This window comes from Triticum urartu, chromosome 5A, assembly GCF_056163025.1.
Source record: "Triticum urartu cultivar PI428250 chromosome 5A, HENAU_Tu73, whole genome shotgun sequence".
In the NCBI taxonomy this organism is placed as follows: domain Eukaryota; kingdom Viridiplantae; phylum Streptophyta; class Magnoliopsida; order Poales; family Poaceae; genus Triticum; species Triticum urartu.
The window spans coordinates 444,109,893-444,136,317 of record NC_141877.1 but is presented as its reverse complement, the minus strand read 5'-3'; the positions used below and the strand labels follow the sequence as shown (position 1 = coordinate 444,136,317).

Genomic DNA, 26,425 nt, shown 5'->3' with positions numbered 1-26,425 from the left:
GAGACCGGGCCTGCAGGAATGAGGGGAAGGGTATCTGCATCATAAGCACGGTGGCCATCACCTGAAAAACGCATGTTGAGCCAGCGGAGGACTTGGAGCGTGAGGGTGCGGTCCGTCACCGGCTCTTCGACGTCGGCGAGGGCATCAACGAGCGCCTTGAGGCACCGGCAGTACGCGTCGACGGTGAGGTCGCCCTGGACAACGGAGCGGAACTCGGCGGAGAGGTAGATGGCGCGGCCGGGGAGGTTGTCCATGAAGAACGCGTGGAACTGGTGCCACACGTTGTAGGCGGTGCTGTCGGCGGACATGACCACGTCATAGAGTTCGTCCGAGATCGTGGCGTAGAACCACATGACGATGGTCAGGTCCTCATGGCGCCAGGTCGCGCTCTACGTGAGCGGCTCGGAGCGGTGGGTGACGTGGTCGAGGACCTCGTACATGGAGAGTACGCGGTGCATCAGCTGCCTCCATTTGGAGTAGTTGTTGGTGGCGACGTCCAGCTTGAAGTTGATGTACGACGTGATGTTGATCTGGTGCATCGAGGGCGCCGAGAGGTTGAGGCCAGGGCGCTGCGGCGCGGGCGCGACCACCTTGGTGGAGAGAGGGAGGGCGGGCGCCGGAGCAGACGCCACGGGCACCGGGACCGTGGCCATGCCGCTGGAGTTGGGGGCGCCGGGGTTGGCCGCTGGGAGGGTCGAGCCGCCGGGCGCGAGGTCGACGGGGAGAACAGGCGCCGAGCGGACGCCATGGGCACCGGGGCCGTGGCCATGCCGCTGGAGTTGGGGACGCCGGGGTTGCCGGCGTTGCCGAGGTCGAGAACGTCGTTGTGAGACATAGCGGAAGAGTGGGTGAACGAGCCTCGGGTACCAAGAAGACAAATGAGTGTGAACTCTTGTGTATTCACATTGAACAATTACAGGGGTTTATATACATGCAGGTACAACGATTGAGCCCTATCTAATCGTGATAAGCATGAGGATCGTGCGGAGTGCTACGGCCGTTGCGAAGGCAGGCGGTCGTGCGCTGTGCGTAGTGATCCATCCTGGAGACTCGGTGCAGCCGGTGGAGTGGCAACGTGACAGAGGTTCCAACAAGTTCCTCAGAAAAGAAAAAAATGGTGGAAGGCTAAGTTTCTAGCAATACACCGACTCCACCACTCCCGCCTTTATATGCGTAGATCAAGTGAAATATTTTTGGGAAGAAAACACTGATTGGTTAGTGCTGTTTTGATTTCCGGAGTAAATTACACGATAGTATCACATTTGGGGCGGTGTTGGCGAATTGGTATCAGTTTTCAAAATTTTTACATGTCAGTACCAAGCTCGGGCAAGCCGTTGCAAATCAGGCTAAATCGCGTATAAACGTGTATTGACGCTGTATCTGACTGGCGGGCCCATCGGGCAGGTGCCAACTGGTATGTTTTTTTTACAGAAAACCCCCTCGCGCTTATACGTAATCATGTAAATGTCTTTTATTTTGTGGAAAAGGGTTCATGTGACAGACTTTTTTTCTGTTAGCAATTTCAACGACCGAATCGGACTCCATTGCAAGTTTTCGTCGAATTCGACAAATAAATAAAATAAACAAAAGTTTATATACATGCAGGTACAACGATTGAGCCCTATCTAATCATGATAAGCATGAGGATCGTGCGGAGTGCTACGGCCGTTGCGAAGGCAGGCGGTCGTGCGCTGTGCGTAGTGATCCATCCTGGAGACTCGGTGCAGCCGGTGGAGTGGCAACGTGACAGAGGTTCCAACAAGTTCCTCAGAAAAGAAAAAAATGGTGGAAGGCTAAGTTTCTAGCAATACACCAACTCCACCACTCCCGCCTTTATATGCGTAGACCAAGTGAAATATTTTTGGGAAGAAAACACTGATTGGTTAGTGCTGTTTTGATTTCCGGAGTAAATTACACGATAGTATCACATTTGGGGCGGTGTTGGCGAATTGGTATCAGTTTTTAAAATTTTTACATGTCAGTACCAAGCTCAGGCAAGCCGTTGCAAATCGGGCTAAATCGCGTATAAACGTGTATTGACGCTGTATCTGACTGGTATGTTTTTTTTACAGAAAACCCCCTTGCGCTTATACGTAATCATGTAAATGTCTTTTATTTTGTGGAAAAGGGTTCATGTGACAGACTTTTTTTCGGTTAGCAATTTCAACGACCGAATCGGACTCCATTGCAAGTTTTCGTCGAATTCGACAAATAAATAAAATAAACAAAAGTTTCCCTGGAGACTCGGTGCAGCCGGTGGAGTGGCAACGTGACAAAGGTTCCAACAAGTTCCTCAGAAAAGAAAAAAATGGTGGAAGGCTAAGTTTCTAGCAATACACCGACTCCACCACTCCCGCCTTTATATGCATAGACCAAGTGAAATATTTTTGGGAAGAAAACACTGATTGGTTAGTGCTATTTTGATTTCCGGAGTAAACTACACGATGGTATCACATTTGGGGCGGTGTTGGTGAATTGGTATCAGTTTTCAAAATTTTTACATGTCAGTACCAAGCTCAGGCAAGCCGTTGCAAATCGGGCTAAATCACGTATAAACGTGTATTGACGCTGTATCTGACTGGCGGGCCCATCGGGCAGGTGCCAACTGGTATGGTTTTTTTTACAGAAAACCCCCTTGCGCTTATACGTAATCATGTAAATGTCTTTTATTTTGTGGAAAAGGGTTCATGTGACAGACTTTTTTTCTGTTAGCAATTTCAACGACCGAATCGGACTCCATTGAAAGTTTTCGTCGAATTCGACAAATAAATAAAATAAACAAAAGTTTGGGGCGGTGTTGGTGAATTGGTATCAGTTTTCAAAATTTTTACATGTCAGTACCAAGCTCAGGCAAGCCGTTGCAAATCGGGCTAAATCACGTATAAACGTGTATTGACGCTGTATCTGACTGGCGGGCCCATCGGGCAGGTGCCAACTGGTATGTTTTTTTTTACAGAAAACCCCCTTGCGCTTATACGTAATCATGTAAATGTCTTTTATTTTGTGGAAAAGGGTTCATGTGACAGACTTTTTTTCTGTTAGCAATTTCAACGACCGAATCGGACTCCATTGCAAGTTTTCGTCGAATTCGACAAATAAATAAAATAAACAAAAGTTTCTGACTGGCGGGCCCATCGGGCAGGTGCCAACTGGTATGTTTTTTTTTACAGAAAACCCCCTTGCGCTTATACGTAATCATGTAAATGTCTTTTATTTTGTGGAAAAGGGTTCATGTGACAGACTTTTTTTCTGTTAGCAATTTCAACGACCGAATCGGACTCCATTGCATGTTTTCGTCGAATTCGACAAATAAATAAAATAAACAAATGTTTCCCTCGGGCAGAATTCGAACCCGCGACCTGTCGCACGCTGGAGTCCCGCGCTGGCCACCACGCCGCAACGACGCTACTGTTAGAATGCAGGCAAGAATTATTTTTATACTTTTCTCCGGCACGCTGGGCCGGCGGTTGAGCCCAGCGACACTACGCGCACTAACTTACTGCTTTTCTATAATCATGCTATTAATACATTTTATTTTGCGATTACTTATTAGTATTTTTTTTTTAGACTAGAACACATGCAGTCAACATTTTATGTGTCTTCACTCAGGACTACTAGCAAGCACAATTATTGTGTATCCTCGTTATATTATTCAAATACAAAACTATTAAAAATATGCTTGACACAAAGTTTTTTTTGAGTTACTCGTATAATGATTGTATTTAAAATATGTCCAACGTATATTATCAAATGGACGTATTTATTGAAATGCAAGAATGATATTACAAAATAATTTTTAATACATGCTGAACATATTTTGAAATAAACAATGTTGAAAAATTCATCATGTATTAAGAAAATCTTCACCATAAATTACAAAAAGTTCACTGGAATTATGTAAAATTTTAATCATATATTAAAAAAAAATTCAACATATATTACAAAAATGTTCAACGTGGATTAACAAAAGTTCATTATATTAAAAAAATTCACATTTTGTAAAGAAAAATTCATCTCCATTAAAAAAATGTTTACTTCACGCTAAAACATGCTCAGCGAATATTAAATAAATGTCCTTGTGTATTTGAAAACATGTTCAACATATACTGAAGCTTAACTTAAATAATGTTCAGTAAGTATGTTAAAAATCCAGGATAATAGCCAACCTAGTGAATGAAAAAAGAAGAAGAAAAAAGAAAGAAAAAACAAAAAAAAGCCGAAACCAGAAACAAAACTAAAGCATACTAAGAAAAATGGAATGAAAAGAAACCTGGGCACCCCTAAAAAAAACCCGGGCAACGAACGAGCCCCAGCGCGTGCGCTGATAAAAGGCGAAACGGAAAAACAAATTGCAGGCCACGCTGGCCCAACCGCCGGCCCAGGGTGCTTCAGTATAAAGAAAATCGAGCGTCTAGAATAGATTAGCGCGTCTGTGGCGTTGTTGCTAGCACGCCCGGCCTGTGTGCAACCGGTCGCGAGTTCGAATCCTGGCAGGGCACGATTTTTAGTTTCATTTATTTGTTGTCCAATTCGACGGAAATTTCAATCGAGTCCGTGGAAAACTTACGAACGAAAAAAAAGTCCCTCATAGGACTTTTTCCTGCAAAAAAAAGACGTTCATGTCATTGACTATAAAGTAAGGGGATTTTCTGCCAAATAACATGCCATGTAGGCATCTGACAGGCGGGCCCAGCTGGTCAGATACACCGTCAGTACATATTTATACGCGATTTAGCCCGATTTGCAACGGCTTGCCCAAAACTTGGTACTGATACATAAATTTTTTGAAAACTAGTATCAATTCGCCAACACCGCCCCAAATGTGATACTATCATGTAATTTACGCAAGGCCGGCGTGGTCAGCGCGTGCCTGCTCCCGCTGCACTTCATGTACGCCATCCTCCTGCCGCTCAATAAGTTCTTCCAGTGCCAGAGGAAGAATGCTGTCACCGCGGTGACCACCGCCGTGGCGTTCCCGGTGCACACCGCGGTGACCTGGCAGCTGGTCAACTACTTCGGGCTCGGAGTCATCGGCGTCGCCATCGCGCTCAACTTCTCATGGGCACTCGTCGTGGCGCTGCAGCTCGCGTACACCGTCGGCGGTGGCTGCCCGGAGACATGGGGAGGGTTCTCGCCGCTGGCGTTCGTGGACATCTGGGGGTTCGTCAAGTTGTCCTTGGTGTCTGGGTCATGTTCTGGTATTTCTTTATTTTATTATCATCATCACGGTGCTTTCAACTTTTGGTAGGTAATATAAGGGAGACACACCAACTTTATATATTTTTCTTTTTTCTTGTCTTGCCTATGGATGCAGCTTGGAGAGTTGGTACTACAGGGTTCTGATCTTCATCACTAGGTACACGAAGAACGCGGAGCTTGCCGTGGATGCCTTGTCTATCTGGTAGAACTACCTTATCTCCATTTCATATTGGCTTAACATTTTTCCAAAACCTATTTACAGTTACAGAGACGACTTCTTCGTTTGCGATCTAACATTTCACTACTTATTTTGCCATGAACAGCTTGAGTTTGACTGGACTGGAGATGATGATTCCGTTGGGGTTCTTGGCAGGCACCGGGTAAGCAAAGCACACCAGACATGGACACTCCAGTGTACTACTCCACCACTCTTTGCCTCTTTGCACGGAATCCCGACACCCTCCCCTGGTTTTGTTTTGCAAGGGTGCGGGTCACTAACGAGCTCAGCATGGGCAACGGACACCGGGCGAGGTTCGCCACGATGGTGTCAACGACGACCTCCTTTGTAATAGCATATTCTTCTGCTGGGTGGCGTTGGGCCTCCACAGCAGGCTTGCCCTCATCTTCTCATTGACACTAGTAGAAAACAAGGCTTTGGTTCGGACCTGGCCAGCCCATTAGTCCCGGTTCTTCACGAACCGAGACTCATGGGGGGCATTAGACCCGGTTCATGAGCTCAAGGGGCCGGTTGAGGCCTCGTGGGCATTGGTCCCGATTCGTCTGGACCCATTTGTCTCAGTTCTAGGTACAAACCGGGACCAATGGACCGCGCTCCTGGCCCACATCCATTGGTCCCGATTCGTGCCTTGAACCGGTATAGAAGGGAGGGCTTTAGTTTCGGTTTATGCCACGAACCGGGACAAATAATTTGCCTATATATACCCATCGCCACGGCAGAGCACTCTGTTTTTTCTGGCCGGCGAGGGGAGGGCATTTGGGTGCTCTAGCTCACCTTCTATGCACATGAGGTGTTCGATGAAATGTCCGAGCCACACTAGTTAATCGTTCTCCTCTCAAAACTCGACCTCCGAGCTCCATTTTCCCCCGAGATTTGTCTAGGTTTAGCGTTCCGTCACGTCATGTCCACGTCTTCACCGCCGTCGATCGCCCGCGCCGATCTCGCCGCCGGCACCACCGTGGTGAGCCTCTTGTTCTTATCTTCTTTCTGAAAGAAAGAAAATTCTTACTTCAGATAGAAACTTGTCTAATTTTCTTACTTTTATTATTTCTTGTTATTATATAGTGCGATGATTTTGGTATCTGCCCCCGTCGGCCATCGTCCCGTCTATGATTCAGATGTGGTATATATTATCTTTTGACAACTATTTGATTCATTTATTTTTTCTGACAATTATGCCGACCAACATGATATAGATTTTATTTATCTAGGAGGTGGTTGAACCGAAAATTACAACCGACCCTATTGTCGACAAGTTAAATTTAGTTGAAGAAGAAAACAATTACTTGAAGGAAAAAATAAGAAAAATTGAGGAGGAGAAGATGATATTGGAGTTGCATGTTGCGGATGTCGTCGATGATCACAAGATCAAGATGGATGCAATGCGGTTGACGATTAGGAAGATTAGAAAGTATGCCATTCATACCGAGGCTTGGTATCATTATGCAGTTTGATCAGTTGTTACCTTAGTTGCGATTATGATCGCATTTGTTTTTGCATTTAAATGTTTTACATAATTTCAATGTATGGTTTAATTAGATGCTCCAGAGAGCTATATGTTGCACATGCTATGTGGGTGAAATCCCTTTGTAACAGACTAGTTTCCGTATGAAATCCTGATACTTCAAAAGATATTATCCGTTTTATACACGAAGTGCATCCAGTTTTTGCCGTAACCCTCTGTACTTTCTTGCACATGCTATGTGGGTGAAATGATGATACCATACCAACTTGGAACCTTTTCCGAGTTCATTTCAAATGCTTTTCAATTTTATGGTCTTATAGCTCAAAATAATCAGTAAATGTACGAAAAATAACAAATGAAGTCAGAAAGGATTGTAAATTGATGATGTTGCTTTGAATGGTGCATTTTGAACACAGAAAAACTATGGAGTTCAAATAAGTTCAAAAAAAATGAAATCCCTTTGTAACAGACGAGTTTCCTTATGAAACCCTGATACTTCAAAAGAGATTGTCCGTTTTGTACACGAAGTGCATCCAGTTTTTGCCGTAACCCTCTCTACTGTCTTGCACATGCTATGTGGGTGAAATGATGATACCATGCCAACTTGGAACCTTTTCAGAGTTTATTTCAAATGCTTTTCAATTTCATGGTCTTATAGCTTAAAATAATCAGTAAATGCATGAAAAATAACAAATGAAGTCCGAAAGGGTTGTAAATTGATAATGTGGCTTTGAATGGTGCATTTTGAACACAAAAAAACTATGGAGTTCAAATAAGTTCAGAAAAATGAAATCCCTTTGTAACAGACGAGTTTCCGTATGAAACCCTCATACTTCGAAACAGATTGTCCATTTTGTACACGAAGTGCATCCAGTTTTTGCCGTAAACCTCTCTACTTTCTTGCACATGCTATGTGGGTGAAATGATGATACCATGCCAACTTGGAACCTTTTCAGAGTTCATTTCAAACGCTTTTCAATTTCATGGTCTTATAGCTCAAAATAATTAGTAAATACATGAAAAATAACAAATGAAGTCAGAAAGGGTTGTAAATTGATGATGTGGCTTTGAATGGTGCATTTTGAACACAGAAAAACTATGGAGTTCAAATAAGTTCAAAAAATGAAATCCCTTTGTAACAGACGAGTTTCCATATGAAACCCTGATACTTCGAAAGAGATTGTCCATTTTGTACACGAAGTGCATCCAGTTTTTTTCGTAACCCTATCTAGTTTCTTGCATATGCTATGTGGGTGAAATGATCATACCATGCAGACTTGGAACCTTTTCAGAGTTCATTTCAAATGCTTTTTAATTTCATGGTCTTATAGCTCAAAATAATCAGTAAATGCATGAAAAATAACAAATGAAGTCAGAAAAGGTTGTAAATTGATGGTGTGGCTTTGAATGGTGCATTTTGAACACAGAAAAACTATGGTGTTCAAATAAGTTCAAAAAAAATGAAATCCCTTTGTAACAGACGAGTTTCCTTATGAAACCCTGATACTTCGAAAGAGATTGTCCGTTTCGTACATGAAGTGCATCCAGTTTTTGCCGTAACCCTCTATACTTTCTTGCACATGCTATGTGGGTGAAATGATGATACCATGCCAACTTGGAACCTTTTCAGAGTTCATTTCAAATGCTTTTTAATTCCATGGTCTTATAGCTCAAAATAATCAGTAAATGCATGAAAAATAACAAATGAAGTCAGAAAAGGTTGTAAATTGATGGTGTGGCTTTGAATGGTGCATTTTGAACACAGAAAAACTATGGTGTTCAAATAAGTTCAAAAAAAATGAAATCCCTTTGTAACAGACGAGTTTCCTTATGAAACCCTGATACTTCGAAAGAGATTGTCCGTTTCGTACACGAAGTGCATCCAGTTTTTGCTGTAACCCTCTATACTTTCTTGCACATGCTATGTGGGTGAAATGATGATACCATGCCAACTTGGAACCTTTTCAGAGTTCATTTCAAATGCTTTTTAATTCCATGGTCTTATAGCTCAAAATAATCAGTAAATGCATGAAAAATAACGAATGAAGTCGGAAAGGGTTGTAAATTGATGATGTGGCTTTGAATGGTGCATTTTGAACACAAAAAAACTATGGAGTTCAAATTAGTTCAAAAAAATGAATTCCCTTTGTAACAGACGAGTTTCCGTATGAAACCCTGATACTTCGAAACAGATTGTCCGTTTTGTACACGAAGTGCATCCAGTTTTTGCCGTAACCCTCTCTACTTTCTTGCACATGCTATGTGGGTGAAATGATAATACCATGCCAACTTGGAACCTTTTCAGAGTTCATTTCAAATGCTTTTCAATTTCATGGTCTTATAGCTCAAAATAATCAGTAAATACATGAAAAATAACAAATGAAGTCAGAAAGGGTTGTAAATTGATGATGTGGCTTTGAATGGTGCATTTTGAACACAGAAAAACTATGAAGTTCAAATAAGTTCAAAAAAATGAAATCCCTTTGTAATAGACGAGTTTCCGTATGAAACCCTGATACTTCGAAAGAGATTGTGCGTTTTGTACACGAAGTGTATCCAGTTTTTGCCGTAACCCTATCTATTTTCTTGCACATGCTATGTGGGTGAAATGATGATACCATGCCAACTTGGAACCTTTTCAGAGTTCATTCCAAAGGCTTTTCAATTTCATGGTCTTATAGCTCAAAATAATCAGTAAATGCATGAAAAATAACAAATGAAGTCAGAAAGGGTTGTAAATTGATGATGTGGCTTTGAATGGTGCATTTTGAACACACAAAAACTATGGAGTTCAAATAAGTTCAAAAAATGAAATCCCTTTGTAACAGACGAGTTTCCATATGAAACCCTAATACTTCGAAATAGATTGTCCGTTTTGTACGCGAAGTGCATCCAGTTTTTGCTGTAACCCTCTCTATTTTCTTGCACATGCTATGTTGGTGAAATGATGATACCATGCCAACTTGGAACCTTTTCAGAGTTTGTTTCAAATGCTTTTTAATTTCATGGTCTTATAGCTCAAAATAATCAGTAAATGCATGAAAAATAACAAATGAAGTCAGAAAGGGTTGTAAATTGAGGATGTGGCTTTGAATGGTGCATTTTGAACACACAAAAACTATGGAGTTCAAATAAGTTCAAAAAATGAAATCCCTTTGTAACAGACGAGTTTCCGTATGAAAGCCTGATATTTCGAAACAGATTGTCCGTTTTGTACACGAATTATCATAAAATAAAATCAATAAGTTATTTGAAACAAAATAATATAAACTTTAATAAAATATATAAGTAGAAACAAAATAAAATAAACTTTAATAACATAAATAAAATTTAAGAAACTAAAATTATCAAAGTATTTTCTGTTTAAAACATTATAAGCAACCTCTAGTATTATTGAAACTAAAATTATATAAAATGGATGCAACTAAAATTATCAAAGTATTTTCTGTTCAAAATCATTAAAAGCAAAAAAGAATTTTCATAAAGAACTTTTTTTGTTAGAAACTTTAATGGTAAAAAGAATTATCATAAAATAAAATAAATAAGTAATTAGAAACAAAATAAAATAAAAAAATAAGTATTTTGTTGTAAGTAGAAACAAAACAAAATAAATAAAGCAAAAAAGAAAACTGGGGAAAAATAAAAAATTTGCCACCTACAGTGCCACCACAGCCTGAATACGACTAGAAACCCATCCATGGGCCAGGATTCAGGCCCGTAGAAGGGCCTGTAGGCCCACAGGCATAGTAGTGTGAGATTTGGCCCATAGGCCTACAGTACTGAGGAGTTCAATGGAGATGGCGCAGCCGCGCTTATAAACAGGTGCGTCCGCTCCTCAGCTAGCGAGGTGGGACTAAACATCCCACCGCACCGCGCCAGTGCAAGGCCTTTGGTCCCGGTTGGTGGCACCAACCGGGACTAAAGGGGGGCATTGGTACCGGTTGGTGCACCAACCGATACCAATGCACCAACCGATACCAATGCCCCCCTTTAGTCCCGGTTGGTGCCACCAACCGGGACCAAAGGCCTCTGCTTCCCGTCCTTTGGGCTGCTGAAAAGAGACCTTTGGTCCTGGTTGGTGACACCAACCGGGACTAAAGGGGGCATTGGTACCGGTTGGTGCCACCAACCGGTACCAATGGCTTTGCTATATAAGCCATCACTTGTGAAAATTTCGTCAGTTCTTCGATCCCTCCGACGACGCTGCCAGGCTACCCGAGCTCGCCGTGCCTCTGCCGCGCCCCCGACCACGCCGACGTTGCCCTGCCCCGACCACGCCACCGTCGCCCTGCCCCCCCGACCACGCTGCACGCCCTCGCTGTGCCTCTGCTGCGCCCCCGACCCGCCCCATCGACGTCGTCGCCGCCCTCTGCCCTGTCGACGCCATCGCCCTTGCCCCGACCACGCCGCCGTCGCCCCTGCCCCGACCATGCCGCCGTGGCCGCCCTCTACACCGACGCTGGCGCCGTGCCTCTGCCCTGACCACGCCGCACCTCTCCTTGGTTAGGTCGGCGCCGCCCCCCTGTCCTCTCCTCTATTTTCTTAATTATATGATGTTTTTTTCCAGATTATATGTATATGTGTGAGTATATGTATGTGTGTATATCTGATTATATGTCCTTTTTAGATTTTTTGTTCATATATATGATGATTTGTTTTTTGCATTTTTATAAAAATGTATATATGTATGTATGTTCTCTGTGCATATAAATTTTAGATTTTTAGTACATTTGGGTACATTTTAGGTTAGTTTTATCTATATATGTTCTATGATTTAATATATTTTAGGTTAGTTTCATTTTTAGAAAAGTTTTATATATTTATGAAAAGAAGGAAGAGAAGGAAGAAGGAATAAGAAGAAAAAGTTTTATATATGCAGAAGTTACATTTTTAGAAAAGTATTATATATCTAGCTAGGAAGATAAGGAAGAAGAAGAAAAAGAATGAGAGGAAAAAGGGAAATAAGAAGAGGAAGAAAGGAGAAGAAGAGGAGAAATAAATAAGAAGAGGAAAAAAGAAGAAAAAGAAGAGGAGAAGAAGAAAGGAATAGAGAAGAAGAAGAAAAAATAGAATATTTTCTATTTTTTCTTCTTAATATTCTATTTTTTCTTCTTCTTCTCTATTCCTTTCTTCTTCTCCTTTTTTTCTTCTTTTTTTCTTTGATCGCTTCTCTTCTATTCCTTTCTTCTTCTCCTCTTTTTATTTCCTCTTTTGTCTTCTTATTTTTTTATCAAGTATGTCGTTGTCGATATACCCCCTCCGGATAACTTCAAAACGAGGGGGGGTCGATATACCCCCTCCCCGATAACTTCGACATGAGGGGCGGTCAATATATATACCCCCTCTCGACCGTGATAACTTGTACCACGGGAGCACCCCCCCGGCCCTCTCGCTCAACCAAAACTCTTGAGGACACCCAAACCCTAGAAAAAAATGATGTTGGTCTCCTACCCCCTCCCGCCACGTCCCTACCCGACAAACTCTCTCGAGGCCACCCAAATTTACCAAGTTAAAAGAGCGTTGTCATCGAGGCCACCCTAAACCCTTGAAGCGTTGTCGAGGCCACCCCAAACCCTTGAAGCGTTGCCGAGGCCACCCCAAACCCCAGAGAAGCAGCATCGAGGCCACTAATATGATTCCTTATTGTGATTAGCTAGCTAGTTCTACGTTTGCCACTAATATGTCCATCTGTAATGTTTGAATAATAATTGCCATGTTGTAAATATTTGCAGAAACTATGGAGCACCCCCGAGACGAAGCAACAGAAGTGATGTTGGGGGAAATAATCGCAAAAGGAAGTGATGTCATCTTGTCATTTCTCAATGACACCGATGGTCTGTAAGGACAGGGTGAAGAAGAAGGCTATGATTATGATGGCTCCGGTGACCCATTAATACCGGTACAAGAAGACGACTATGATTATGATGGCTCCGATGACCCAATGCCGGTACAAGAAGGAGACCGTGATGACGGCTCCGGTGATCGAACCGAGTCCGGCCAGGTATATATATTAGTTAAGCCCGTGCTGACTAGCTAATTGATGCATTCATTGTTTTCGTATGTACACATATTAATTAACTCTCGTCTTTCTTCTTTTTCTAGCCCTCTGGATCGAGCACAACTTCGGTAAAGAGACGAGGCCTGAAGAAAAAGTTGCGCTCGGATGAAAGGTTTGAGATCACAGCAATCGGGCGCGATGGCAAGCCGATTGAACCGTACCGGACAAAGGAAGCATTTGCTAATCAGTGCAGGGTTCTTGTTAGGGATAAGATCCCGATCAGTATCCAGCAATGGTTAAAGCCTGAGAATGAAGACCTTGAGGTGTCTTATGTCTCCGATATGTAGAAAGAAGATCTTTGGACAACGCTTAAGGAAAATTTCACCCTACCGCCAGAGGAGGATCTGGAGAAGCCAGTTATAGAGGAATTGATCAAGTCTCATGCTCTTAAGAAGATGGCAGAACTATTCAGGAGGTGGAAGAATGAGCTGAAAACGTTTGTCGACAAAGAAATTACACCAGAATTTACCGGCCAGTTTGAGAAGATTAGTGATCACTGGCCCGCAATTGTGGCCCACAAGACATCGGAAAAGAGAAAGAAGATGTCAACGACAAACTAGAAAAATGCTGCGAAGAAGAAGCATCACCATCGCATGGGGTCAGGTGGCTACCACACAGCCCGACCTTTGTGGGACAAGGCTCAGAATGACCTGATTGCTAAAGGGGTCGAACCAGAGACAGTGAACTGGCCAGACCGTTGCCGAACTTGGTTCTTCGGGGTTGGCGGAACCTTGGACCCTGTATCAGGGAAGTGCGTTTGGACGGAAGAGAAACTGCGAATACCCGTCACGAGGCTTCGGGAGTATATCGAGAAAGCGCAGCAAGGGACGTTCGTTCCAGACAGAGAGAAGGACGAGCTCACAATGGCCCTCAGGAATCCTGAGCACCCTGGACGTACACGAGGCACGCTAGGCTCCGTTCCGTAGAAGGTTGGGTTTCCGGACGCAGGGGGTTACAAATGCCAGGAGAGGAGGAAGAAAGTGGAGCATAGCCAACTGCAGACGCTGCACGAAAGGGTACAAGGGCTAGAGGAACGAGAAGCAGATCGCAGCAAACGACCTGCCGAAGCTTCCCTTGAAGCTACCCCGCCATCTCAGCGAAGAAGCAGCGTGGCTTCCACCAAGCAGACTTAGCAGCTGGAGCCTGTCTTCACGGCTCCTGCTAGCTACCCCGTGGATGCTATCACAGAGTCTCAACATTGCCACCTTATGGCGCGATGGATGACATTGAAAGTCAAGGCGGCTGTTGGCTCTGTTTTACCTACTGAACCTGACACAACCTACCACAGCCGGTCGATTCCAGAAGGATATGCTAGGGTGATGGTGGATCAAATAATGGACGGATTTGAGGACCTTGAGCTTGACCTGTTGGGTTTCGTAGTAATTTCAAAAAATTTCCTACGCACACGCAAGATCATGGTGATGCATAGCAACGAGAGGGGGAGAGTGTGATCTACGTACCCTTGTAGATCGACAACGGAAGCGTTAACTTGGTTGATGTAGTCGTACGTCTCCACGGCTCGACCTATCAAGCACCGAAACTATGACACCTCTGAGTTCTAGCACACTTCAGCTCGATGACGATCCCCGGACTCCGATCCATCAAAGTGTTGGGGAAGAGTTCCGTCAGCACGATGGCGTGGTGACGATCTTGATGTACTACCGTCGCAGGGCTTCGCCTAAGCACTGCTACAATATTATCGAGGACTATGGTGGAAGGGGGCACCGCACACGGCTAAGAATATGATCACGTGGATCAACTTGTGTCTCTAGGGGTGCCCCGTGCCTCCGTATATAAAGGCTCAAAGGGGGGGGCTGGCCGGCCAAGAGGTGGCGCGACAGGAGGAGTCCTACTCCTTCCGGGAGTAGGACTCCCCCCCTTTCCTAGTTGGAATAGGATTCGCGGAGGGGGGAAAAAGGAGAGAGAGGAGGAAGGGGGGACGGCCCCCTCTCCTTGTCCTACTCGGACCAAGGGGGGGGGAGGGGCGCGCGGCCCATCTCTGGCCACCTCTCCTCTCTTCCACTAAGGCCCACTAAGGCCCATATACTTCCCGGGGTTCCGGTAACCTCCCGGTACTCCGGTAAAATCCCGATTTCACCCGGAACACTTCCGATATCCAAACATAGGCTTCCAATATATCAATATTTATGTCTCGACCATTTCGAGACTCCTCGTCATGTCCGTGATCACATCCGGGACTCCGAACAACCTTCGGTACATCAAAATGCATAAACTCATAATATAACTGTCATCGTAACCTTAAGCGTGCGGACCCTACGGGTTCGAGAACAATGTAGACATGACCAAGACACGTCTCCGGTCAATAACCAATAGCGGAACCTGGATGCTCATATTGGCTCCTACATATTCTACGAAGATCTTTTATCGGTCAGACCGCATAACAACATACGTTGTTCCCTTTGTCATCGGTATGTTACTTGCCCGAGATTCGATCGTCGGTATCCCATACCTAGTTCAATCTCGTTACCGGCAAGTCTCTTTACTCATTCCGTAATACATCATCCCGCAACTAACTCATTAGTTGCAATGCTTGCAAGGCTTAAGTGATGTGCATTACCGAGAGAGCCCAGAGATACCTCTCCGACAATCGGAGTGACAAATCCTAATCTCGAAATACGCCAACCCAACATGTACCTTTGGAGACACCTGTAGAGCTCCTTTATAATCACCCAGTTACGTTGTGACGTTTGGTAGCACACAAAGTGTTCCTCCGGCAAACGGGAGTTGCATAATCTCATAGTCATAGGAACATGTATAAGTCATGAAGAAAGCAATAGCAACATACTAAACGATCGGGTGCTAAGCTAATGGAATGGGTCATGTCAATCAGATCATTCAACTAATGATGTGATCCCGTTAATCAAATGACAACTCTTTGTCCATGGTTAGAAAACATAACCATCTTTGATTAACGAGCTAGTCAAGTAGAGGCATACTAGTGACACTCTGTTTGTCTATGTATTCACACATGTATTATGTTTCCGGTTAATACAATTCTAGCATGAATAATAAACTTTTATCATGATATAAGGAAATAAATAATAACTTTATTATTGCCTCTAGGGCATATTTCCTTTAGTCTCCCACTTGCACTAGAGTCAATAATTTAGATCACATCACCATGTGATTAACATCGATAGTTCACATCATCATGTGATTAACACCCATAGTTCACATCGCCATGTGACCAACACCCAAAGGGTTTACTAGATTCAGTAATCTAGTTCACATCGCTATGTGATTAACACCCAAAGAGTACTAAGGTGTGATCATGTTTTGCTTGTGAGAGAATTTTAGTCAACGGGTCTGCCATATTCAGATCCGTATGTATTTTGCAAATATCTATGTCAACAATGCTCTGCATGGAGCTACTCTAGCTAATTGCTCCCACTTTCAATATGTATCCAGATTGAGACTTAAAGTTATCTAGATCAGTGTCAAAACTTGCATCGATGTAACTCTTTACGACGAACCTTTTGTCACCTCCATAATCGAGAAACATATCCTTATTCCACTAAGGATAATTTTGACCGCTGTCCAGTGATCTACTCCTAGATCACTATTATACCCCCTTGCCAAAATCAGTGTAGGGTATACAATAGATCTGGTACACAGCATGGCATACTTTATAGAACCTATGGCTGAGGCATAGGGAATGACTTTCATTCTCTTTCTATCTTCTGCCGTGGTCGGGCTTTGAGTCTTACTCAATTTCATACCTTGTAACACAGGTAAGAACCCTTTCTATCACTGTTCCATTTTGAACTACTTCAAAATCTTGTCAAGGTATGTACTCATTGAAAAAAACTTATCAAGCGTCTTGATCTATCTCTATAGATCTTGATGCTCAATATGTAAGCAGCTTCACCGAGGTCTTTCTTTGAAAATCTCCTTTCAAACACTCCTTTATGCTTTGCAGAATAATTCTACATTATTTCCGATCAACAATATGTCATTCACATATACTTATCAGAAATGTTGTAGTGCTCCCACTCACTTTCTTGTAAATACAGGCTTCACCACAAGTCTGTATAAAACTATATGCTTTGATCAACTTATCAAAGTGTATATTCCAACTCCGAGATGCTTACTCCAGTCCATAGATGGATTGCTGGAGTTTGTATATTTTGTTAACACCTTTAGGATTGACAAAAACTTCTGGTTGCATCATATACAACTCTTCTTTAAGAAATCCATTAAGGATTGCAGTTTTGTTATCCATCTGCCAGATTTCATAAAATGCGGCAATTGCTAACATGATTCGGACAAATTTAAGCATAGATACGAGTGAGAAACTCTCATCGTAGTCAACACCTTGAACTTGTCGAAAACCTTTTGCGATAATTCTAGCTTTGTAGATAGTAACACTACTATCAGCGTCCGTCTTCCTCTTGAAGATCCATTTATTTTCTATGGCTTGCCAATCATCGGGCAAGTCAACCAAAGTCCATACTTTGTGCTCATACATGGATCCCATCTCAGATTTCATGGCCTCAAGCCATTTTGCGGAATCTGGGCTCACCATCGCTTCCTCATAGTTCGCAAGTTCGTCATGGTCTAGTAACATGACTTCCAGAACAGGATTACCGTACCACTCTGGTGCGGATCTCACTCTGGTTTACCTACGAGATTCGGTAGTAACTTGATCTGAAGTTACATGATCATCATCATTAGCTTCCTCACTAATTGGTGTAGTAGTCACAAGAACAGATTTCTGTGATGAACTATTTTCCAATAAGGGAGAAGGTACAATTACCTTATCAAGTTTTCTACTTTCCTCCCACTCACTTCTTTCGAGAAAAACTCCTTCTCTAGAAAGGATCCATTCTTAGCAACGAATGTCTTGCCTTCGGATCTGTGATAGAAGGTGTACCAATAGTCTCCTTTGGGTATCCTATGAAGACATATTTCTCCGATTTGGGTTTGAGCTTATCAGGATGAAAATTTTTCATATAAGCATCACAATCCCAAACTTTAAGAAACGACAACTTTGGTTTCTTGCCAAACCATAGTTCAGATTGTGTCGTCTCAACGGACTTAGATGGTGCCCTTTTAAACGTGAATGCAGCTGTCTTTAATGCATAACCCCAAAACGATAGTGGTAGATCGGTAAGACATATCATAGATCGCACCATATCTAATAAAGTACGGTTATGATGTTCGGACACACCATTACACTGTGGTGTTCCAGGTGGCATGAGTAGTGAAACTATTTCACATTGTTTTTAACTGAAGGCCAAACTCGTAACTCAAATATTTTACTTCTGCGATCATATCGTAGAAACTTTTATTTTTGTTAAGATGATTCTCCACTTCACTCTGAAATTCTTTGAACTTTTCAAATGTTTCAGACTTATGTTTCATCAAGTAGATATACTCATATCTGCTCAAATCATCTATGAAGATCAGAAAATAATGATACCTGTCGCGAGTCTCAATATTCATCGGACCACATACATCAGTATGTATGATTTCCAACAAATTTGTTGCTCGCTCCATTGTTCCGAAGAACGGAGTCTTAGTCATCTTGCCCATGAGGCATGGTTCGCAAGCGTCAACTGATTCATAATCAAGTGATTCCAAAAGCCCATCGGCATGGAGTTTCTTCGTGCGCTTTACACCAATATGACCTAAACAGCAGTGCCACAAATAAGTTGCACTATCATTATTAACTTTGCATCTTTTGGTTTCAATATTATGATTATGTGTATTACTACGATCGAGATCCAACGAACTATTTTCATTGGGTGTGTAACCATATAAGGTTTTATTCATGTAAACAGAACAACAATTTATTCTCTTACTTAAATGAATAACCGTATTACAATAAACATGATCAAATCATATTCATGCTCAACGCAAACACCAAATAACACTTATTTAGGTTCAACACTAATCCCAAAAGTATAGGGAGTGTGCGATGATGATCATATCAATCTTGGAACCACTTCCAACACACATCGTCACTTCACCCTTAACTAGTCTCTGTTTATTCTGCAACTCCCGTTTCGAGTTACTAATCTTAGCAACTGAACTAGTATCTATTACTGAGGGGTTGCTATAAACACTAGTAAAGTACACATCAATAACATGTATATCAAATATACTTATCTTCACTTTGCCATCCTTCTTATCCGCCAATCACTTGGTGTAGTTCTGCTTCCAGTGACCAGTCCCTTTGCAGTAGAAGCACTTAGTCTCAGGCTTAGGATCAGACTTGGGCTTCTTCACTTGAGCAGCAACTTGCTTGCCGTTCTTCTTGAAGTTCCCCTTCTTCCCTTTGCCCTTTTCTTGAAACTAGTGGTCTTGTCAACCATCAACACTTGATGTTTTTCTTGATTTCTACCTTCATTGATTTCAGCATCACGAAGAGCTTGGGAGTTGTTTCCGTTATCCCTTGCATATTATAGTTCATCACGAAGTTCTACTAACTTGGTGATGGTGACTAGAGAATTCTGTCAATCACTATCTTATCTGGAAGATTAACTCCCACTTGATTCAAGCGATTGTAGTACCCAGACAATCTGAGCACATGCTCACTAGTTGAGCGATTCTCCTCCATCTTTTAGCTATAGAACTTGTTGGAGACTTCATATCTCTCAACTCGGGTATTTGCTTGAAATATTAACTTCAACTCCTGGAACATCTCATATGGTCCATGACATTCAAAACGTCTTTGAAGTCCCGATTCTAAGCCATTTAAGTATGGTGCACTAAACTATCAACTAGTCATCATATTGAGCTAGCCAAACGTTCATAACATATGCATCTGCTCCTGCAATAGGTCTGTCACCTAGCGGTGCATCAAGGACATAATTCTTCTGTGCAACAATGAGGATAAACCTCAGATCACAGATCCAATCCTCATCATTGCTACTAACATCTTTCAACACAATTTTCTCTAGGAACATATCAAAATAAACACAGGGAAGCAACAACGCGAGCTATTGATCTATAACATAATTTGCAAAATACTACCAGGACTAAGTTCATGATAAATTTAAGTTCAATTTAATCATATTACTTAAGAACTCCCACTTAGATAGACATCCCTCTAATCCTCTAAGTGATTACGTGATCCAAATCAACTAAACCATGTCCGATCATCACGTGAGATGGAGTAGTTTCATTGGTGAACATCGCTATGTTGATCATATCTACTATATGATTCATGCTCGACCTTTCGGTCTCCGTGTTCCGAGGCCATATCTGTATATGCTTGGCTCGTCAAGTATAACCTGAGTATTCCGCGTGTGCAACTGTTTTGCACCCGTTGTATTTGAACGTAGAGCCTATCGCACCCGATCATCACATGGTGTCTCAACACGAAGAACTTTCGCAACGGTGCATACTCAGGGAGAACACTTCTTGATAATTAGTGAGAGATCATCTTATAATGCTACCGTCAATCAAAGCAAGATAAGATGCATAAAAGATAAACATCACATGCAATCAATATAAGTGATATGATATGGCCATCATCATCTTGTGCTTGTGATCTCCATCTCTGAAGCACCGTCGTGATCACCATCGTCACCGGCGCGACACCTTGATCTCCATTGTAGCATCGTTGTCGTCTCGCCAATCTTATGCTTCCACGACTATCGCTACCGCTTAGTGATAAAGTAAAGCATTACAGCACGATTGCATTGCATACAATAAAGCGACAACCATATGGCTCCTGCCAGTTGCCGATAACTCGGTTACAAAACATGATCATCTCATACAATAAAATTTAGCATCATGTCTTGACCATATCACATCACAACATGCCCGGCAAAAACAAGTTAGACGTCCTCTACTTTGTTGTTGCAAGTTTTATGTGGCTGCTACGGGCTTAAGCAAGAACCAATCTTACCTACGCATCAAAACCACAACGATAGTTTGTCAAGTTGGTGCTGTTTTAACCTTCGCAAGGACCGGGCGTAGCCACACTCGGTTCAACTAAAGTTGGAGAAACTGTCACCCGCTAGCCACCTTTGTGCAAAGCACGTCGGGAGAACCGGTCTCGCGTAAGCATATGCGTAATGTGGGTCCGGGCCGCTTCGTCCAACAATACCGCCGAACCAAAGTATGACATGCTGGTAAGCAGTATGACTTATATCGCCCACAACTCACTTGTGTTCTACTCGTGCATATAACATCAACACATAAAACCTAGGCTCGGATGCCACTGTTGGGTTTCGTAGTAATTTCAAAAAATTTCCTACGCACACACAAGATCATGGTGATGCATAGCAACGAGAGGGGGAGAGTGTGATCTACGTACCCTTGTAGATCGACAACGGAAGCGTTAACTTGGTTGATGTAGTCGTACGTCTCCACGGCTCGACCGATCAAGCACCGAAACTACGTAACATCCGAGTTCTAGCACACGTTCAGCTCGATGACGATCCCCGGACTCCGATCCAGCAAAGTGTCAGGGAAGATTTCCGTCAGCACGACGGCGTGGTGACGATCTTGATGTACTACCGTCGCAGGGCTTCGCCTAAGCACTACTACAATATTATCGAGGACTATGGTGGAAGGGGCACCGCACACGGCTAAGAATATGATCACGTGGATCAACTTGTGTCTCTAGGGGTGCCCCGTGCCTCCGTATATAAAGGCTCAAGGGGGGGGGGGCTGGCCGGCCAAGAGGTGGCGCGCCAGGAGGAGTCCTACTCCTTCCGGGAGTAGGACCCCCCCTTTCCTAGTTGGAATAGGATTCGCGGAGGGGGGAAAAGGAGAGAGAGGAGGAAGGGGGGCCGGCCCCCTCTCCTTGTCCTATTCGGACCAAGGAGGGGGGAGGGGCGCGTGGCCCATCTCTGGCCACCTCTCCTCTCTTCCACTAAGGCCCACTAAGGCCCATATACTTCCCGGGGGGTTCCGGTAACCTCCCGGTACTCCGGTAAAATCCCGATTTCACCCGGAACACTTCCGATATCCAAACATAGGCTTCCAATATATCAATCTTTATGTCTCGACCATTTCGAGACTCCTCGTCATGTCCGTGATCACATCCGGGACTTTGAACAACCTTCGGTACATCAAAATGCATAAACTCATAATATAACTGTCATCGTAACCTTAAGCGTGCGGACCCTACGGGTTCGAGAACAATGTAGACATGACCGAGACACGTCTCCGGTCAATAACCAATAGCGGAACCTGGATGCTCATATTGGCTCCTACATATTCTACGAAGATCTTTTATCGGTCAGACCGCATAACAACATACGTTGTTCCCTTTGTCATCGGTATGTTACTTGCCCGAGATTCGATCGTCGGTATCCCATACCTAGTTCAATCTCGTTACCGGCAAGTCTCTTTACTCGTTCCGTAATACATCATCCCGCAACTAACTCATTAGTTGCAATGCTTGCAAGGCTTAAGTGATGTGCATTACCGAGAGGGCCCAGAGATACCTCTCCGACAATCGGAGTGACAAATCCTAATCTCGAAATACGCCAACCCAATATGTACCTTTGGAGACACCTGCAGAGCTCCTTTATAATCACCCAGTTACGTTGTGACGTTTGGTAGCACACAAAGTGTTCCTCCGGCAAACGGGAGTTGCATAATCTCATAGTCATAGGAACATGTATAAGTCATGAAGAAAGCAATAGCAACATACTAAATGATCGGGTGCTAAGATAATGGAATGGGTCATGTCAATCAGATCATTCAACTAATGATGTGATCCCGTTAATCAAATGACAACTCTTTGTCCATGGTTAGGAAACATAACCATCTTTGATTAACGAGCTAGTCAAGTAGAGGCATACTAGTGACACTCTGTTTGTCTATGTATTCACACATGTATTATGTTTCTGGTTAATACAATTCTAGCATGAATAATAAACTTTTATCATGATATAAGGAAATAAATAATAACTTTATTATTGCCTCTAGGGCATATTTCCTTCATGACCACCCTATGGGTGAAGGGAGATTCGGCTGGGTTCTTCTCTGTAGACTCCATGCCTATGGAGGAAGGAGCTCATCAACCTTCCGAACTAGACGCCTCCGCCTCCTCCTCCTCCTCCGGCGAGTCAGGGCCCTCCGCCTCCTCCTCTGGCGAGTGATCAGGGCACTCAGCCTCCTTCTCTGGCGTGTGGCGGCACTCCGCCTCCTTCTCCGCTTGCGCTGGTGCGCCCGAGCAGCCAACCTCCTCCTTCTCCGCCTCGTCAACAAGGGCAGAAGAGACCCGCCGCCGCTTCGGCTGCTCCGGCGCGTCGTCCTTCTCCTCCGCCTCGTAAGAAAGGATAGACAGCCGCAGCCGCTCCGTCTGCTCCGGCGTCTAGCAGTATAGCCAGAGGCAGGCAATACAGATACGGTCCTTCTCTGAAGACTCCAGAGAAGTTACCATACGAGAGGAGCCAGGTGGAAAACACGAAGATCGTGCAAGCCGAAGTGAACAACTTCTTTGAAGGGGTGAAAGCAAAGAAACATCCACCTCCGGAGGAGAAGATAGATCCAGTAAAAGTGAAGCGTTCTCTGGCTGCCCTGAAGAAACCACCAAAGTCTCCGGCGAAAGGCAACTATGCGCATTCTTACAAAGTCATTTATCGAAGCGGAGCGATCGGGAAGTACTGTCAGTAGTCAAAGGTTAGCAGAACGACGAGCTGGGAAAAAAGTTGCCCAACTCGGCGAACAAGCAAACCAATTGTCCCCCCCCTCAAGGTGTCTAGCGATATCGTCGCTAATCATCCGGGGATCTTGCCCGGTACCAATCCTGCAGATTACCTGCCCGACGATGCAAATTTTGATTTCTTGGAGGTGGACGAACACAAATACGTGTACGGGAAGCCTCTTGTCAAAGATGAAAGATCTCTAACAACGATGATGCAAAGATTCCATGATTGGTACATGAAAACCCGCAGAGAGTCTGAGGGGAGTAATATTTTGACGCTAAGAGTTAGAGAGGAGCATGACCTCGTTGGAATTGAACTATTGAATGTTCCATTTGAGGAGTTCTTCGCGTTTTCAATCTAAAGGCCTTCGATAAATTAATGATCACTTGCTATTGCCTGTAAGTAGTACTACTTCTGTCATTAAGTCTCTATATATAGGTCAGGTCTTTCATTGCATGTATTTTTAATTATCCTCACTATATTATGCAGATTGAAGATCGCCGAATTGAAGAAAAGACAAATCGGTGATATTGGGTTCATTAACACAAATCTCATAGATGCATTTATGGTTGAATTTCAGGCCAAAGATACCGAGGCCAACCTGCTACAATCGTTTGTATTGAATCAAAACAAAGCTATAATACTCTTCCCTTACGAATTCCAGTGAGTGTTACTATCTTGTGCATATTCGGTTTCCCTTATTAGTCAAGGTTATAGTAATGTAATTGATGAGTTATGCATGCGTGCGTAGCTTCCACTATATTCTCCTAGAGATTAAGCTTGAGCAGGGAATAGTAACTGTCTTAGACTCAAGATGAAAAGATCCCAAGGAGTATGCGGACATTACTGAAATTCTAGAGAAGTAAGTTAAATCGATCATTATCGCACCATATCGGCAACTTTGTTCATTTCCTGATATCAAGTAATTGTTTTCTTTGTCTGGCAGGGTTTGGAAAAAATTCACCTCAAAAACTTCGGGACTGCCGAAGAAGCTGCAATTTAGACACCCGAAAGTAAGAAGCTACAATTTAGACACCCGAAAGTAAGTACTATAGTAGCATGTTCCACGCATCTCCTAGTGATTCAAGCGCTAGTTTCATCAATACCATTTAGCATGCTTGCTAACTATCAGTTTGATTGACCTCTACTTCTTGTAAAGTGGTTGTGGCAGGAACAAGGGAATGATTACTGTGGATACTACATTTGCGAGTCCATCCGCCACACGACCTGTGAGCAGGGCTACTCTGACAAACAATATGAAGTGCGTAAATAATAATATTCACAATTTTATTTTATTACCATCATTTGTGTTCAGTTTCATTTATTCATATATATGTATTGACCCCCTTCTTCAAATTAGATATTTCGAATGCGGGATGAACTCCTACCATCAGATCGTATGCGAGGAATTCAAGAGGAATTGGAGGCATTCTTTCTTGACCACGTGATCGCTAAAGACGGAGAATACCATGTGGACCCTAATTAGTTGGTTTTTAATTAGGAGATTATATTGTAAGAGATAATTATATTGTATATATGTAGCCAGTAGCGTCGGATAGATATACAAGAACTTGTTGTTCGACCAATCTCTCAGAGAAGGAGAGGTGGTCGATATCACTTCTCTCTGTATGCATATGTTCATGACGATCTTCTGTTTCCTTCATTTGCTTACTAGCTAGCGTGTCCAGTCCTCTCTATACGTATAGTACGTAGCGTCGACCAAGCACGGAGATAAGAGAGGACACTTCTCTCTATTAATTAGCTAGCTAACACAATATATGAAACACCTAAATTAACCCCGCAAAACCCCCTAACCTCCCCTTTCTAAAAAAATCCCAGCACCTGAAATGCTGACGCGTGGATGCCTATTGGTCCCGGTTGGTGCCACCAACCGGGACCAAAGGGCCTCCTGCCTGGGCTCGCCGCACCGGCCACATGGAGGCCCATCTGTCCTGGTTCGTGTAAGAACCGGGACTAAAGGCCAAGGGCATTAGTAACGACCTTTTTGTCCCGGTTCCAAAACCGGGACAAAAGGCCCTTACGAACCGGGACAAAAGGCCCTTTTTCTACTAGTGTGAGCAAGGCCGTGATCGATGTCGTGGACAACATGTCCGTCCTGCTGGCCCTCACCATCCTCCTCAACGGAGTCCAACCTGTCCTTTCAGGTACTAAGAACTTTACTTGGTTATTTACCCCATGTCATACAACAATTAGCTCGAGCCATATGCAGAAAACAGGGAAATAAGCTTGCTGCTGCACCTATGATCTGCAGGAGTTGCCGTTGGGTCAGGTTGGCAAGCGCTGGTTGCGTATGTGAACAGTGTTCCCGAGCTGTAGCGAGATGTGTGAGGTAAGATACACCGCTGACGCTTTTAACTTTTCTTATTAATTTGTTTGTTTCACCCTCTGACTGGTGGGACCCAACGTACTACGTGGAGAGAGGTAACGTGACTAAGGCTGCATTATTTCTGCACCACTGTGGATAGTCTTACCACCAAAGCCACATGACACGATTATGATTTAAATCCCAATGACTCCCACACACACAAAAAAACACGGCATACTTGTCACACGAATGCATGAATGTATAAAAGGTTATTTTCCTCTCGTTGAACATAACGGGAGGGTTGTGTAGCTGATTAGCCTGTTCGCTCATCAAACTTGAGGTCTCGGGTTCGATAACTACACTTGAGCATAATTCGTGCCAGGAGGATTCTTTCACTGGTCAAAATGGATGGATACTGAGCTATATGATCTCGTAGTGACCGTATAATCACCTCATCACGTATAAGCTGCAGTCTCGTCACTTGTTTTCTAGGGTTTGCACT

The 26,425-nt window shown here is 43.4% G+C and overlaps 1 pseudogene; it reads left to right on the top strand.

Moving 5' to 3' along the window:
* The first annotated feature begins 651 nt into the window (after positions 1–651).
* Positions 652–25,934, top strand: LOC147971834 (protein DETOXIFICATION 27-like; annotated as a pseudogene).
* Positions 25,935–26,425: the final 491 nt, after the last annotated feature.